The sequence below is a fragment of the Excalfactoria chinensis genome, chromosome 1 (assembly GCF_039878825.1).
Source record: "Excalfactoria chinensis isolate bCotChi1 chromosome 1, bCotChi1.hap2, whole genome shotgun sequence".
NCBI lineage: Eukaryota > Metazoa > Chordata > Aves > Galliformes > Phasianidae > Excalfactoria > Excalfactoria chinensis.
The window spans coordinates 2,903,139-2,918,365 of NC_092825.1; the positions used below are offsets into that span (position 1 = coordinate 2,903,139).

Below are 15,227 nucleotides of genomic sequence, written 5' to 3' on the forward strand. Positions count from 1 at the left end.
ATACTTCTGTTTCAGTCGCCAAAGTAAATCTGAAGTGGATTCGCTCATTGCAATTAAAGGTGCAGGTGCGTTTAGAATCAAACCAAATAGCCATAAGTAAAAGAATCATCTTTGTTCCTATTTACAAATATGGATTTTGTAGGGTGAAAGGGTTGAGCACCAGAAGTGAAATAATAATAAAGAAAACCCCAATACCACCCCCACTCTTCACACCCACCCCTTGCCAGCTGTCTAGCTCAGTACACTTCACACCATGGTTGCAAGGCTAGAATGATTATGAGTTAGGGCTAGCACAAAATCTAAGAATCTGAACATTTTCCAAGTCTTTTACTGTAAGGTAGAGACTAACATTGCTTGAAGAACAAGTATGAAAAATGCACAAGGGTAAGGAGGTTACACACACACACAAAAAGAAAACCACAAAGAAAAACCCCATCAAATGCAATAGCAAATGGGATTTCTTAATGTTGTCTTTCAGACAGACTGTATCATGGATAGTCCCCTTGTGCCCTGCCATTTTACTCGCTGTCTGTCTTCCTGCATCTTAAGATCATCCTTGTTACATTTCCATCTAGGAGAATGTAGCTGTACATTCATATTGTTCCATACATAGTGCAGGGATCAGAAAATCTTGGCTGCTGGATAGTTTGTGATCTTTACTCTGAGTGTCATTAGAGAAGCCCCCAGATGGTCACAACACACTCTGGTTGTTGTTGTTGTTTTAACCCTTATGTTGCATTGAGGCTCTGTGGGGGCATATTTTGAGTTGTGGTGAAAGTAGCATGCATGGTTTTCACTCTTGATTTTTTTAATTGCACCGTAGATCACCCTAATTTAGTTAAGCCAAGGCTAAAACATACTGCCTTTTAGGATCATAGAGGAGCCATTGATGGAAACTGTTTGAGTGGGAGTGCGTGCATCAGGAAAGCTTGTATAAAAAGATAAAGATGAGCCTCTTGCTTGTGATGCACGTAGGTATGTGCTGTTGTCTTTGATCTGACTGAGCTACATGGAATGGGAGAGAGCTCCTGTTCTCTAAACAGCAACTGTCGTGGCAGCCTTGAAGTTGATATGGGGGAAGCTTTTGTTGTCCTCACTAATGTGCAGCTGATTCTCACAGATGTGAGGGTTGTTTTTTTTCCATCCGTGTGCCCAGTGATGTAGAACTCTGTGGACCGGTGTCTGTGCTTTGAGGATAACGAGATATGACTTTCAGGTGTCATACTTCATAGGTAACGATTACAGTAGTTGCAGTAACTGATGATGAAAGGTAACAGTCAGAATTCCATGTCCATAGTGCACAGCCCATGCTGCCTTTACTTATATTTGCTACTTTCTAATGAGTAATGATTTAGGAAGGCTTTTTCTTCACAGCACTGGTAAGAGGTAGGTATATCAAATGCTAAATACTTGCTGCAAAGGAATATTTATGGCAGTGTGGTACATAAGCAGGGAGGCTGCGGCTGTTACCACCCTGTTCTTCAGGGAGGTGTGATAGCTGTGAATGCATCCTTCAGGTCTTCAGTAAGGCACTGATACTTCAGTGATCTGTGCCAGAACACCTCAGTATGTATTAAGTCATAGTTCATCCCCTAGGGAGAAGTAAAGCTCCTCATGAGATGCAAATTTAGAAATCAAAAGCAGTATGCAGACTGAAGGAATCGATGATTGCCGTCATAGATCCAGCATTCTGCTTTACTTCTATCGAGGAAGATGTAGTGAGAAGACTGTAGTGACTTTATTCTTTGTCCTTTCTGATGCAGTGTGTGTGTGTGTGTGTGTGTGTGTGTGTGTGTGTATTCAGGACTGGGGGACACAGGAGTGGCACACAGGGCTCTTTTTTCCTGCTCTTCGTGGCAGCTACTGCTGTTAAGAACGTGCTGCACTCACGGTATAAAAAGAATGACTAAAATTCATCTCTTAATTTATTTGTCTTCTCGTTTGGAGGGAGTAGCTAATGTGATTTTATGTCATAAAACCAGACATGTGAGAATCCAGAGGGGTGATTTTCTAAATTTAAGGTTTCTCTTGAATTTTTTTATTACAGATAGATTGGATTACTATAGGCTGTGTCAGCGTGAGTCACTTGTAAGTGCCTGTTAATCCAATAACCCTGAGCAGTTTCTTATGGAAATACTATTCTCTGATTTCTATTTATACTGTGGTCACGGCCTTGCTGAATCCCCGCTGACTTCACTGGAAATACTTGCGTGGAAAGAACTGGTGTGAATCCGTACGGTAATGGACATCACAATGAGTAAACTGCAAAATAACCTCAGGTGATGAGTGAGTGTCCTAAAACAAATAGTGTCAGTTTTATTATGTATTTTATAGCATTATAGACTGAGAGTAAAAGTAATCTGCAGGGGGCGAGGGGTTTTTTTTTGTTTTGCTTTGTATTAAATGGGAGGTGGAACAGCTTTGCCAGGCTGTCACACTGTCCTGCATGCTCATATCATGTCATCATAGAGTGGCCTGGGTTGAAAAGGACCGCAATGATCACCCAGTTCCAACCTCCCTGCTATGTGCAGGGTTGCCAACCACCAGACCATGCTGCCCAGAGCCACATCCAGCCTGGCATTGAATGCCTTCAAGGATGGGGCATCCACAGCCTCCTTGGGCAACCTGTTCCAATGCGTCACCACCCTCTGGGTGGGAAAACTTCCTGCTATTATCCAATCTAAACATCCCTGTCTCAGTTTAAAACCATTCCCTCTTGTTCTATCATTATGCACCCTTATTAAAAAGCCATACCCCCTTAGGTACATATGCTTTTTCCTGTCACTGCTCTTCACTGTGGTGGTGAAATGCCCTCACATCATTCTGTGCTGGTATCCTATCCAGAATGTACTCAGCTCCACTGGAATTTGCCTACAGATACTAGATCTTAAAAAGTAACTCAAATCACAACCAGCCTTTATCTCCATTACTGTGCTGCGACTGGTGTGTGGTCTGTGAAACAAACGCTGCCTGGGGATCTGGATCCTTAGTTGAGTAGATAAGAAATCAGAATCCTTATTTTCATATGATCAATGCTGCTGGGAAACGTTGTGTGGCATTTTGTAGATACAGCTCAAAGTTGTGGGAGATGGAGATCTGAAGGATTTGAGGTCTGGTGGTGGTGGTGGTAGCTTATTAGTAGCGGCTCTAGTTGGTAAATTAGATCCTTACAAAGATTTAAGGTGATTTTTACAGCTAAGTATACAGGTAATCAATGCAGTAAGAGACACCTGAGAGTTAACAATGCACGTGGAGTGAAAATACAAAACACAAAGGTAGGTGAAGCACAGAGATCTGTCTTGTGTTGAATCAGCCATTTGGAAGTAACAACCAAGAACTCACAATTGAATAATTATATGAAGGCAGATAAATTATGTAAAATATAAAGTACAAAAAGAGTGATATGTGGCATTAATACTGGCCTCCTTCTTGCCAAAGAGTGATACCAAACAGTAGATAATTGCACTAAATAAACTGGTGAGCCTAATTGTGTTTATCCATAGGTCTTTTGAAGGCTCCAAAACACCTTTGGAGTTGCCAAATAATTTTGGTAATTAACAGATCTCGTTTGAAAATGGAGTTGAGTTGCGGTGTTTCTCTTTGAGAGCAATTTGAACTGTGGAATTTGGCTTGAAAGCAATAAGCATGGGTGGGGTGACTGAGGGTATCAAGGGCAGAATTTACTCAGCACATTGACAGTTCAGTACGTAAGAATTTGAAGGTGTTTAAGTAAGTGTGCTTATTACAGTGGTTTGAACCGTGTTTGATAGGGTGGGAGGTAACAGCTTTAAATCCAGGTTCAGGTTGGATATTAGGAAACATTTCTTCTCTGGAAGAATGGTGAGGCATTGGCACAGGCTGCCCATGGAGGTGGAGGGGTTATCATCCCTGGTGGTGTTCAAGGGAAGGGTGGATGTGGCGAATGTGTAGAAGAGTGTGGAGTTTTAGATCTGAAACAAGTATGTTGTTTCTTAGACGCATCTTATTTCTAAAACCGGCTTTTATTTGGTGATTCTGTGATCACTTAAAACAGACAGCACGCCCTTTGCCACGGCTTTATATCCTGGATCAATTGATGCTCTTCCATACAGAGCTTGGGCATCATCCAGAGATCAGTGTGATGCAGAGGCCGCTTCTGATGGAGAGACAGCAGGGCACATGGTTAAGAATGCTTCTTCCCTGGAAGCATTCAAGGTCAGAATGGATGGGGCTTGGAGCACCCTGGTCTAGTGAGACATATCCCTACCTATAGCTGGTGGTTGGAAATCAGTGATCTTAAAGGCTCCTTCCAACCCAAACCGTTCTGTGGTAAGAAAGCTTGCCAAATTTACCAGCCCCTTACTCAGTTTGTATGTGAGGTTGCTCTGTACAGGGCTTTCATTTAGGAATGGGAGACCATCAAAACTCTGCTCTTAACATCTTTTTTATTTCTTTGTAGACAGTAATGCAGTAACACGTTGCCAAAACTGAAGTCCGAAAGTTGTCGCATTCCCTTTCAAGTGCATACATTATAACCATACAACCTCACGGCTGTGATCAGGAGATAGACTTATTTAATGATGGTTTGACTGGTTGTGTCCCTGCAGTGGTGGTCATCTGCAGGAGTGGGAAGAGGATTCTCAGCCCAAATATTCTGAGAGCTGGTGCTTAGGTGCTGTCACAAGACACGAGGTCAGTCTCACCTGTCTGGCTGGAGGCTAGACATAGGTTTGTTACTTGTGATCTAGCTGCTGGGCTGCTACACATCAGGGAGTATGTCTTACTGTTGTGGGGAGCCGGACTCCCAAGACCTTTTTTATTAATCTTCTGTTTTCTTGTGAAATAAAACCAGGCAACCATGCCAGCTGGAATCAGAGCGTGGTGAGCACAGCCATGAGCTGCTGGAGCTGAGGGAGCATTTAGATGACACTCAAGTGTAGGGTTTGGATTTTGGGTGCTGCTCGTTGGCCCACATGGGTCACTTTGAACTCAGTGCACTCTGTGATTTAACACTACTCATGCAGTGTTTAGGAGCATGCATTATACTGCTGTTAGAGCTGGGTCCTTGGTGCTGTGTTTCTGAGGAGTTGCATGGAAAGAAAAGCTGATTGTAGGTCAGGAAGCAGCCTGTGTGTCAAGGGAAGGGGGAGGCCACGCAGCAAATATTTGTCATGTCCAGTACTCCACTTGCTGTATGTTTGGGCATCCCATCTACAAGCAGTAGTTTGGGCCATATTGGCAATGGGCAGCATTGTTTGTTTGTTTTTTTTTTTCCTGTGAAAATGGAGCGTGTTCTCAGATTTCTCGCTCCGCTCTCATGACAAAATGTGGTGCTCTAAAATCAGCAATTACCTTTTACCAGCACTGCATGTTCCCAATGTGAAAGGTTCAGTTAGTAGGTCATTCTAACAACAGCAGAATTAGAATGCTTTCCAAAGGCTTCTTGGTATTCCTGTAAGTACTACATACTCAAGTGGAACGATATATTTTCTTCAAGGAGCAAGAGATGCATTTTTATATACTGTTCTGTGAGGAAATATTCGTTGCTGGCTATTTATGAAACAGAGCACTGCAGAGAGGAGGAGGAGGAGGAGGAAAAGTAGTGGCAGAAGATGTTGTAGTAGTTCGGTACCACTTCTCCTGCAGAAAGTGTTTCCAGGACAACAAGGTTGACGATGGAGCTACAAATTGAAAGTGTTTCCTTTCCTTCTCCTTTATTTGTCGTTAATCAGGAAGGGAGGATGACTTCTCTTCGTACTTGAGCCATGTTCATGGTGTTGTAGCACATCCAGTTATTTCTAGCCTGTGCCAGGTGTTGTCCTTGTGGCTCTTTGTAGCTATTTAGATCTGAGGTATCAAAGAAATGGTGTTGGTGGTGTTTTCTGTTGATAGCATGTGATACCTGAATAAGTACCGTCTGTGCACAGCTAACAGTTCTTAGATAATAACACTAATAGTAAAAATCATAGAATCATAGAATCACCAAGGTTGGAAAAGACCTAAAAGATCATCCAGTCCAACTGTTCACCTATTACTAATAGCTCCCAAAAAAAGAACAACAACAAAATCCAAACACAGCAGGTCTGTGCTTTAAGTTATAAGCTCCTTCCCACTGTGAGATGGGAACTTAAATTGTGGGCATGGAATTCTTCCTCTGTTCATATGATACTACTTTTTTTTGGTACATACTAATGACAAACTGCCATGTAAATGAGATTGAAATAAATTAAAGGAAATAGTTTTACCCTGGAGTATATTCAGCCATAGGACTCTATTGTGAGGTCTATTTTCAACTAGAGATTGGAATTTGGACTCAGAAGCCACTGAACTAAATGCAGTTGCTAATTGTGAAGAGGCATAGCCGGATAAAATCACACCCATCACCAAAATACGATCATCTATTTGAAATCTGGAGGAGTAGGATGAAATCTGTGCTTGTGTGGTTTTAACTTTGTATATTTGGTTGTACTTGGAGTTTATTTTTTTTCTGTTTTTTTTTTTTTTTTTTTTTTTCCTCCCCACACCAACATTTTAAATCCAGAAATCTCTTTTTGTTCTTGTTTTGTTTTGAAACCACAAATATTGGCTGTGTGTTTTACAGACAGGCCTAACAAAAACAGTGGCCAGGTCATTAGTGAGAAACACGCTTCATAAAGCTCTATTGTTGCTTCGTTAAGTTTAATAGCTTGATATTTCATGATGCCCCTCTTAAAGGGCTCAGAGAATTTCATGCCTCCTAGTGAGGCACGTATTTACTGCACATTGAGATTTTAGAACTTAGGTTGACTGAGGCTGGATTCAGAAAACATTTCTCATGCCTAGTTGCTTAATGAACTTAAGAAAGATGCTCTTCTAAGTGCTCTGATCTATTCATTTATTTATTGCTGGTGCTGAAGGCTGAGTTCCACCTGCTAAGATCAGTGTATGGTCTCTGCTGTAAACCATTAATAGTTTAATTTTTCATGTATGTTTTTCTGTGTTACCATAAGTTTTAGAGGTTGTACTTCATTCATTGGCTTGGGGAAAAGCAGGATGGCGGAAGGAAAACTGACACTCTGATGACTGATGATTGCTTCACCTTCTTCACATCCACTGTTTTTTTCCCCTTTCTGTAAAGGGAAATTAAGCAGCTTGATAGGTCTTTGTTGGCATTTACATGTCCCTCTGTCACCCCCTGCTGATTGCAAGCTCTTAATATCTGGTGTCCTTCTCTTCCCATCTCATTATTGGTGTCTGTGTGTTACTGCTCTTTGTAGGCTAATGGTGCTAACCTTGAATGAGTGACTTCATTTTCCAGTTGATTCTCCTTTGCTAGTTATTCCACTGTCTTGAACATACCATTTCCTCGTGGTGGTTTTAAGTAGCTCTTCCAGGTCACTACTTGGTATGGAAAGGAAACAAGGATGGCTTTGCTAAAGGTTTACTAATTATGTGGCTAAACAGAGAGTGTGTCCTTAGAGCATTCTGTTTAAGGACAATACTTTTCACAGATGTGAATCTGAAGCACAGAGGAGGACAGAGTGGCCAGGCTGTTTATACTGAATGCCCATTGATGTGCTTTAGAGTGCCTAAAACTTGAGTTTAGCAAGTGTGACCAAAACTGAAGGAAAATCCCACTTTCTCTGGAGCGAATGTTGGAAGCAAGACAGAGAACAGCCATAGGCTGTGTAGTACGTTGCTATCTTTGAGCAATTAAATGCTTCTTTGCATTTTTCTGTCAGTTTATCCATGGCTGGGAGGAACTTTTTTGGCCAACTCTATGAAATGGAGTTTGGAATTTTCCACGTTCTTTGGCATGATGCGCATATCACAAGGCAGACTCTGCTGTTCATCTTGGTAGAGCAGTTTCATGGAGCAGAAATATTCTGGCAATCAAATAGGAGAAATTCAGATGTACATCAGAACTTTTTTCCGTTACTGAGTAAAAGCAAACAGTAAGCTTGAAGCATTAGTTAACAATGTAATGAGAAACTTCAGTTCAAGCAAACACTTGTTTTTTTTTTTTAAAGCAGAGTTTCTTTTCTTTCTTGTGTTTCAGAGGAAGAAATGATGGCTGAGTTGTCGTACAAGCATCCAGGGACAATCCAAAGAGTAAGTCAGTCAAGAAAGAATACTTAGTTTGATCTCATACATTAAACATATATTTAATTGAGAAGACAATTAGTTTTCCTTCTTTCTTTGGCTGTGTCAGTGAGGTACGTGCGTTTTGTAGAGCTACTTTGAGTTAGCTGGTTTCAAGTCTTGTGGCTAAGGTTGAGATGCATTTAGTAGATAGTTTCTCATTGCTATGTCAAGATACTGCTCAGGATTGTGTCCTGTAATCTCATTATTGTTTTGATTAGAGCATTGATGGCCCAAAGATGAAGAAAGAAGAGGTTTGTAGGGAAATGCTTAAGTCATTTGTTATCTTAAGTCATTTCTGATAAAACTTGAGGATTCAGAGGAACCTACAGATACTCAAGAAGGGTGAGAAAGGGCTTGGAGGTTACAAAAATACAGTGAAGTTCTCCATAGTAACAGCTGGTGTAAGGAAAATTTTAAACTTCCTTCAAGACTGATTAATATTTTTGTATATGTTGATAACTTTTATTTGGAGTACCAGATGCGTTTGCAGTTTAGCACAGGATTTCTTCCATTTTGGTCAGCGAAGGAAGGCATTTTTTGGTGGTGTTTCAGATAGCAAGCCTTACAACTCATCTTTCTGACTCACTTGTAGTAGATGTTGGGGATGTGTGCTTTTAACTGTCTCGAGCAGCCCCTGTACTATGTGATTAAAAACATCTACATAGCAGTTGTAATAGAGAAAAACTAGTATTATTCTGAATTTGGTTCCATAGTGGCCTAACAAGTGAATTCATAAAGATATTGCATGAGGTTTTCTGTGCGTTGTTGAGTCAAACAATCTGTGTCTGCAAGATGCATCTCAGTTTATTCAGTAAGGGGTGAATATGTTTTTAAGGTGTAAGTTTTGATACTGTTGGTGCCTTCAGTTTGTCAAACAGTCGTGTGGTTCCTCATTATTTTTCTATTAGTCACGTGAATGTAATTTTACTATCTGTGTTGGACTTTTTTTGCGTCTAAAACTGTAGGCAGTTTTACAGACTGCCTTTTTAGAGGCACCTTCTATTTATAAGGAAAAGAAAGATTAAAAGAAAAAAGTGGTAGAACATGTGTCAGGCATATGCAATTCCTCCAGCGTCATGTTTTCCACACTGATTTAATAGCTATTGAGTCTCTTCAAATATTCTTGTTTCCAAGACCTGTTTGACAGTAATAAATCATCTTGGCTGTAAAATTCTTGAAATGATTCAGTGGGATGATTGTTTCCTTAGCGCATTCCCTGAGTGCTCATGGTTAAAAATGGAACAGTTCTTAAGCGGGGTCACTTTTTTTTCCTCTCCTTGCAATACGTGTCGTTGATTCTGAAAACTGCAGTCAATACAGTCACCTGTGTTGGCCCCTGGCAAATTACTTTCTGGCTCATGCTCCTTATTATCGTCATTTATCTCAGTAATTTATGGGAAGTTTTTTGCTGGAGTGCTATATTAAACTATGTTAAGAAATGCCTAGCTGGATAAGGGGTGTAAAAAGGTTGTGGTGTGGTTTGATACAGCTCTTCATTTAAAAAAAGTAGAAAAAAATACTCATTGAAATTTGTACTTAATAAAATATATACTTAGTTTAGCAATGAAATCGCTAAGGGCTTCCTTAATTTCCCTAAGTGTTTGCACAAGAGGCTGGTGGATGATGTGTTTGGCACAGCAGGCCTTTTGACACAAAGGATAGTATCGTAAGACAAGATTGATCCAGGGTAGCTTTTTTAACATCTTCCTCCTACTTACAGTCAGTGCCATTTGTAGTTTTCAGGTTCTGAAGATGTATGGAAAGTCCAGCAGTGAGCTGCTTCAGTACGTGGTCTGCCGTGTTGTCAGCATGCATTTATTTGGGTTTGCCATCAGGGTGTCTTTTGGAAACTGCAAGCTCATATGTTGGAAAAGCACAAGATGAATGCTGAAGTCATCGACGTTGATTGCAATATAATAAATCATCAGACATGCAAGGGTGATAAATTTTGTTATGCCTGCTCTGTTTGTCTCCAGAGGGTGGCCAAACATTATATAATCTCTGTGGCTTTCTGACAGCTGGAGAAGACTGTTAAACATAGTTAACTTAGCACTTAGTTACTGGGAGCAGATAGAAGGCCCATAACGAGTTCTGTCTATTGGGTTTGCCAAGGCAGGCCATTAAGTAGCTCATTGGGAATGCTGTGTGTGCAAAGACAAGGGAGAAGTGCGTTTGTCTGCACAGCTGGAGGATCTTCTTTGGATGAAAACAATAGGTTATACTGTGAAATACTGAATACCTTGCTCTTAAAATCCTTAGCTTTCCAAAATACTGGTGTTTTCTTAGTGGACATTGGATGCTGGAGTGGCCCTTGAAGTAGCTCAGCACTGAGGGGAATAGTTAAGTTCTGGGGCTAGTTCTTCTGTGAGTGTTTCCTTTAGAAGTACTTGGGAATTGGGATCTGGGGGTACTGAATCCTCATTAAGGATGAGCAGTGTGTGTGAAGTAGCCATTAACACAGGCAGTAAATATTAATAAAGAAACTCTTCATTTGACAGTGCAGTCTTCTAGATGACTTGTGGAGATAAAAACTCACTGTGTTGTTTTTTTTTTCTTAAATGAGCACTTTTAATTTTTGTCAGATGTGAAAGTACCTACGAGTTTAATGTGTGCTTTACAAATAGAGCAGCTTCTCAGGACCGGTTACTAGATTTGCATTTTATGAGTTGCCTGTGGTATAATGGCTTCATATATCAAATTCAGGCACCACCATTAACACTGGGAAATGTTTATGCTCCAGCATCACGTGAATAGGAGCTATGTGGTGCTGGGTGCTCTTCGTTGGTGTAAATGATGGGCAGTTAAACAGTTCTGGATTCCCTGCCTGCAGGAAGCAGGGTTCTCTTTAGCTTCTCTCCTCCCTTTTCCTAGTAATTCAGCTGCTACAGTGAGCAGAGCTGTCTGTAATCCCACTGCCCTGCAAACAAAACAAACAGGAAAAAGTACCATCTCGGGATGTTATGCAGCTGTATGAAGACCTGGCAGATATATCTCAAGCTAAGTGGTAAATGGCATCTGTTCCTGCTTTCCTCACCCCCGTCTGTTATTCAGTCTGCTTAATGCTTCAGAACCTGCAGGTTTCTGAAGGCTTCTGATGTTTGAAATGGGAAGGCACCTGGCAGCAAAACCATTTCCCCATTTTCTTTTTTTCTTTTTAATATTGTTCTCGTAATGATTTGCCTTCTAATCAAGATAAAATGCACTTGATTTTGGACTCTATTTGGAAACTGGAGTTAATGCACAAGTTTATTGTCTGATTTGCAAGCTGATAAAATATACGTGCAGATCAGATACCAAACAGCTCTATGAGGCGATGCTCACTGATCCATCCCTCAGTCCCCTCCTGCAAACACATGCAAGGACAAACACACACCCAGGGAGCATTGGAGGAATGTAGCATCTGGAATACACCGTTACTTCTGATTTTACAAGCTGCCTTGATGTTGATCTCTTGGTGTTGGTAAGAACAAGCAGTGGGCAGAGGCTGATCATTTTAAACTTCTTTCTGTGGAGATGCTGGTTGAAAAAAAAAAAAAGGTCCTATTTGAATATTTTTGCATTGATAGTTCTTTTTCTTAACATGAAACTCAGAGATGAACAAATCATTATCTGACTTAATTTAGGTTTTATTTTCCCCTAACTGAGGTTGGTTTCTATAGCTCAGGGTTGGGAACCTACATATCCTAAAAGGCTATGTATGACTCACAGCTGTTTCACACAGCCTATCATATTATTTTTTCACATTAAGAACGGTACTGACACAGTTGTTAACATATGGCCACAGCCTGCCAAATATGCTTAAAAGCCTTGACCCTTAGCTAGAAAAAGATTTCCCTGAAGCTGCTACAAATTGTTGTCACAACCTGTTTTCACTTGAAAAACCACCAAGAGCTGGTGAGCCTTGCTTGTGCTGTGCTTCTGTCATGGGATGCAGGGGGAGAAATCACTGCTCCAGAGTTTAGGCTTGGAGGGATGCAGCCTGTTTGGTTGGAGCTCTGAAATCACTGATTTGGCATTCTTGAGCTTGCAGTTTTATACCTTGTATTTATATCACATAGTTCTGTTTGCATTGGGCTTTAAGTCTTGAATGAAGGTAGTTGGGGGGGAGAATATAACATGGCAGGAAAAGAAAAGACAAGGGTCTTGTGAAAGCACCGGATTGTTACAGATACAGGAAATGGTGAACATGCATTCCTTTCCAATCATTTCAGTCCTGAGGGACTGAGGTCTGTCTCATCTTCTGTAGAAGAAATGCTTCTCCTTCCCTGTCATCCAGGCTGCTGTGGTGTCGTGGCTGCTGCCCTTTCACAGGAAATGATTCTCCTTAGTCCAGTCCTCCAGAGCAGGTAGCTAACAGTTCAGGCTGGAAAAATACCTTAGGACCCTTCAGGAGGCAGCAAGCTCTTAAAGAGATGAGGTCAGCAGAGCCAGGTTGTCTTCTTGGTACGGAACCAGCCTTCCTGTGACAGGACGAGATGGCACAAGAGGATTCAGTGAGGAGATGCATGTCTTGGTGGGTTTATCTGTCACAAATGAATCATAGAGATTTTCCTTACGGGTTCAGATGTTTATTGTTACCATCAGTGTAACATCAGAGTTTAAATACCTCACACGGCTTTTAAAGTGTGTCTTAATGTTGCTCATGTCCATCTGAGCAGTAATTTGCTATTAAATTCAAATGTAGGATTTTTTTTTCCCCCTCTCCTTAGATTTTGAAACTATTAAATCTTTTATCCTTTGTGTAAAGGGGGAAATAACTGGTGGGGTGATATCACATCGGGTGAAAATCTGCAGAGCTGGAGCTCAGAAATAATGCTTTAGAGCGTGTGGAAGATCCTGTGGCTGCAGTGCAAAGTAGGACTTAAAGAAGCACCATGTTTGCAAAAGCTAATAGGAAAAGCTATGGAACCACTGGTTCTATTCCTCATCTATTGTATGATAGTGTTGTCTAATCCTACCCTCGGCCAACTGGAGCTTGGTACATCATGGACAGATGCCTTATCTGTAGGCTGCTGAAGGGGAAAATACAATTTATATCACCAGAAAGCACTCTGTCAGGCTCAGTGTTATACTTGGCATCGTCTGTTTGCATGGCCAAGCACATCTGTGTTCCTGAACTCATCACACCCTCAGACTGGATGATCTGCTGCAGCAGTGAACAGTGAAGAGGCACAGCAGGTATCGACTGTGGTGTGGCCAGAAGTGTTTCAGCTAATGTGCTGCTGCTGCTGCAAATAAAAGAAGTGAAGCTGAGCAGGCATTAGGCTCTGGCTTACCGTTAGTGCTTTAATCCATGGTGTGGGGCTGAGGAAGTAGCTCATAAAAACCAAAGCTCTTCAGAATGTTGGTTCTCTGCTGCTGCATTGGCCTTGCTGCAGCTATACAGTGGCAGGCATCTCTGTCACCAGAAGCAGAGTGAGCAGGGTGGATACTGAGCACTGCTGTGCTTTGGTTCAGGGATATTAAAAACCATGCAGTATGAACAGAAATTACCCTTTCTGTAATTAAACAGAGGAAATGTATACATACTGCAGAAGAGGTGAGACAAGGTTTTCCCTATATCAGCTTAGTCCTATTGCTGTCTGGATTTCCTTGTTGTTGTCTTTCCTCACACATACTTAGACAGAGACACCTCATCCACACCCTTCTGTGATGTTAGAAATGCATATGTCTGTGGAAACACAACAAATCTTGACCGCTTTCTGCTTTTGAGAAGCCCTTCCCGCTGTTTGAATCCAGAGCCTTCCTCGTCCTTCCTGAAATACTCACCTATAAGGAATTTCTTTTAATTAGAGACCTACAGGAAGCAGAATTCCCATCCTGTAGGAGTCTTCTTGTATCTGATATTTGTATTCTGAATTGAAGAGCTTGGACTTACCCACCCCAGGACTGGCAGGCAGCCGGGCAGGAAGCTGGACAGACTTGTTGCTTTTCAAAGAGCGTTTATATGGAATCAGCAAATTTCCACGCGATGCATGTTTTGCAGTGTAAAGGTTGTAGTGCTGGGATGTTATTTGGTGCAGTTCTGTAGTTGTAGTTTTAACTTCTGGGAAATAGACGGCTATTTTTTTTGTTGTTGTTAGGGACAGTCTTGACAGTCTTCCATCAACTCCCTTCTCACAAGGAAATCCACATGGAAGGATGTTTCTCCTTCAGCTGGTGTGGAAGATCTCTCATTGCGTATCAGTATTGAGATAGGTGAGCTAGAGGATCTTACGCCTCTCATGGCAGTAACTGGCAAAATTGCTGCTAAACGTTTCATATTTTCTTCTAATAGTTTATGTTGGCGAGATCCAGGCCTTCTGGGTTCTTGCATCTTTTGGTGGGGCCAGATGCTGAGCTAGGAGTTGTCAATGGGAGGCCTGCTTAGTCTGGAGGGCAGTGTGGAAGTGCACTCCATCTATGGACTTAGTGTTTTTCTCAGGACATTACTATGCTCTCATTTCACAGAAGTCCTGCAAATAGAGCACTGCAAGCATGGTGAACATATTTGAAGCTGTTTGTGTCGTCTCTTTAAACCGCATAAATAAATTGCACTTGACTCTTGGGGTCATCAACCTCCTGCTCAAAGCAAGGCTGCGCATGAAGCTAGATGAAGCTGCTCAATGCTTTTACTAATTGAAAATCCCCAAGAACTGAGAGCCGATAGCCTTTCTGGCCTCTTCTTCTAGAGTTTGCTCATTTTCACACCGAATGGTTTTTTCCTTGCATCTAATCAGAATTCACCTCGCTGCAGCTTGTGACTGTGGCTGCTTGCCATTTGGCTGCACGCTCCTGAAATGTTGTGTGTCCTCAGTAACCTCCTCTAGGTAAGCAAGGCTGCTAATAAAGGATTTTGGCTGATAATAAGTGTCTTAAGTGTTTGCAAGCAGTTTGTTGTCTTTTGAGGGCTCTTCTCTTTGGGCATGGAAGTGATAAGAAGCATCAGAGTCATATTCTCAAGGCACAGCTGTGTTACCAAGTGATGTTGGCATTTACTGGACTTCTGTAACATCTCATCCAGAATTCCTCAAATCCACTGGCACGACTGAACCGGGTGTCGAGCATTTCAGCCAGATCTAACTCATCTTGAATGTATTTCTTCAATTTCTTTTTAAATAAATGAATTTCCCTCCTTAGGAGAT

General features: G+C 41.5%; 1 long non-coding RNA gene across 1 annotated transcript in view; it reads left to right on the forward strand.

Annotated features, from left to right (window-relative positions):
* Positions 1–9,602, forward strand: part of LOC140253473 (uncharacterized) — a 55,859-nt gene extending 46,257 nt beyond the window's left edge. The window contains exon 3 of the long non-coding RNA XR_011903862.1: positions 8,018–9,602. This is a non-coding gene — a long non-coding RNA (uncharacterized lncRNA). The remainder of the gene's footprint in view (positions 1–8,017) is intronic.
* Positions 9,603–15,227: the final 5,625 nt, after the last annotated feature.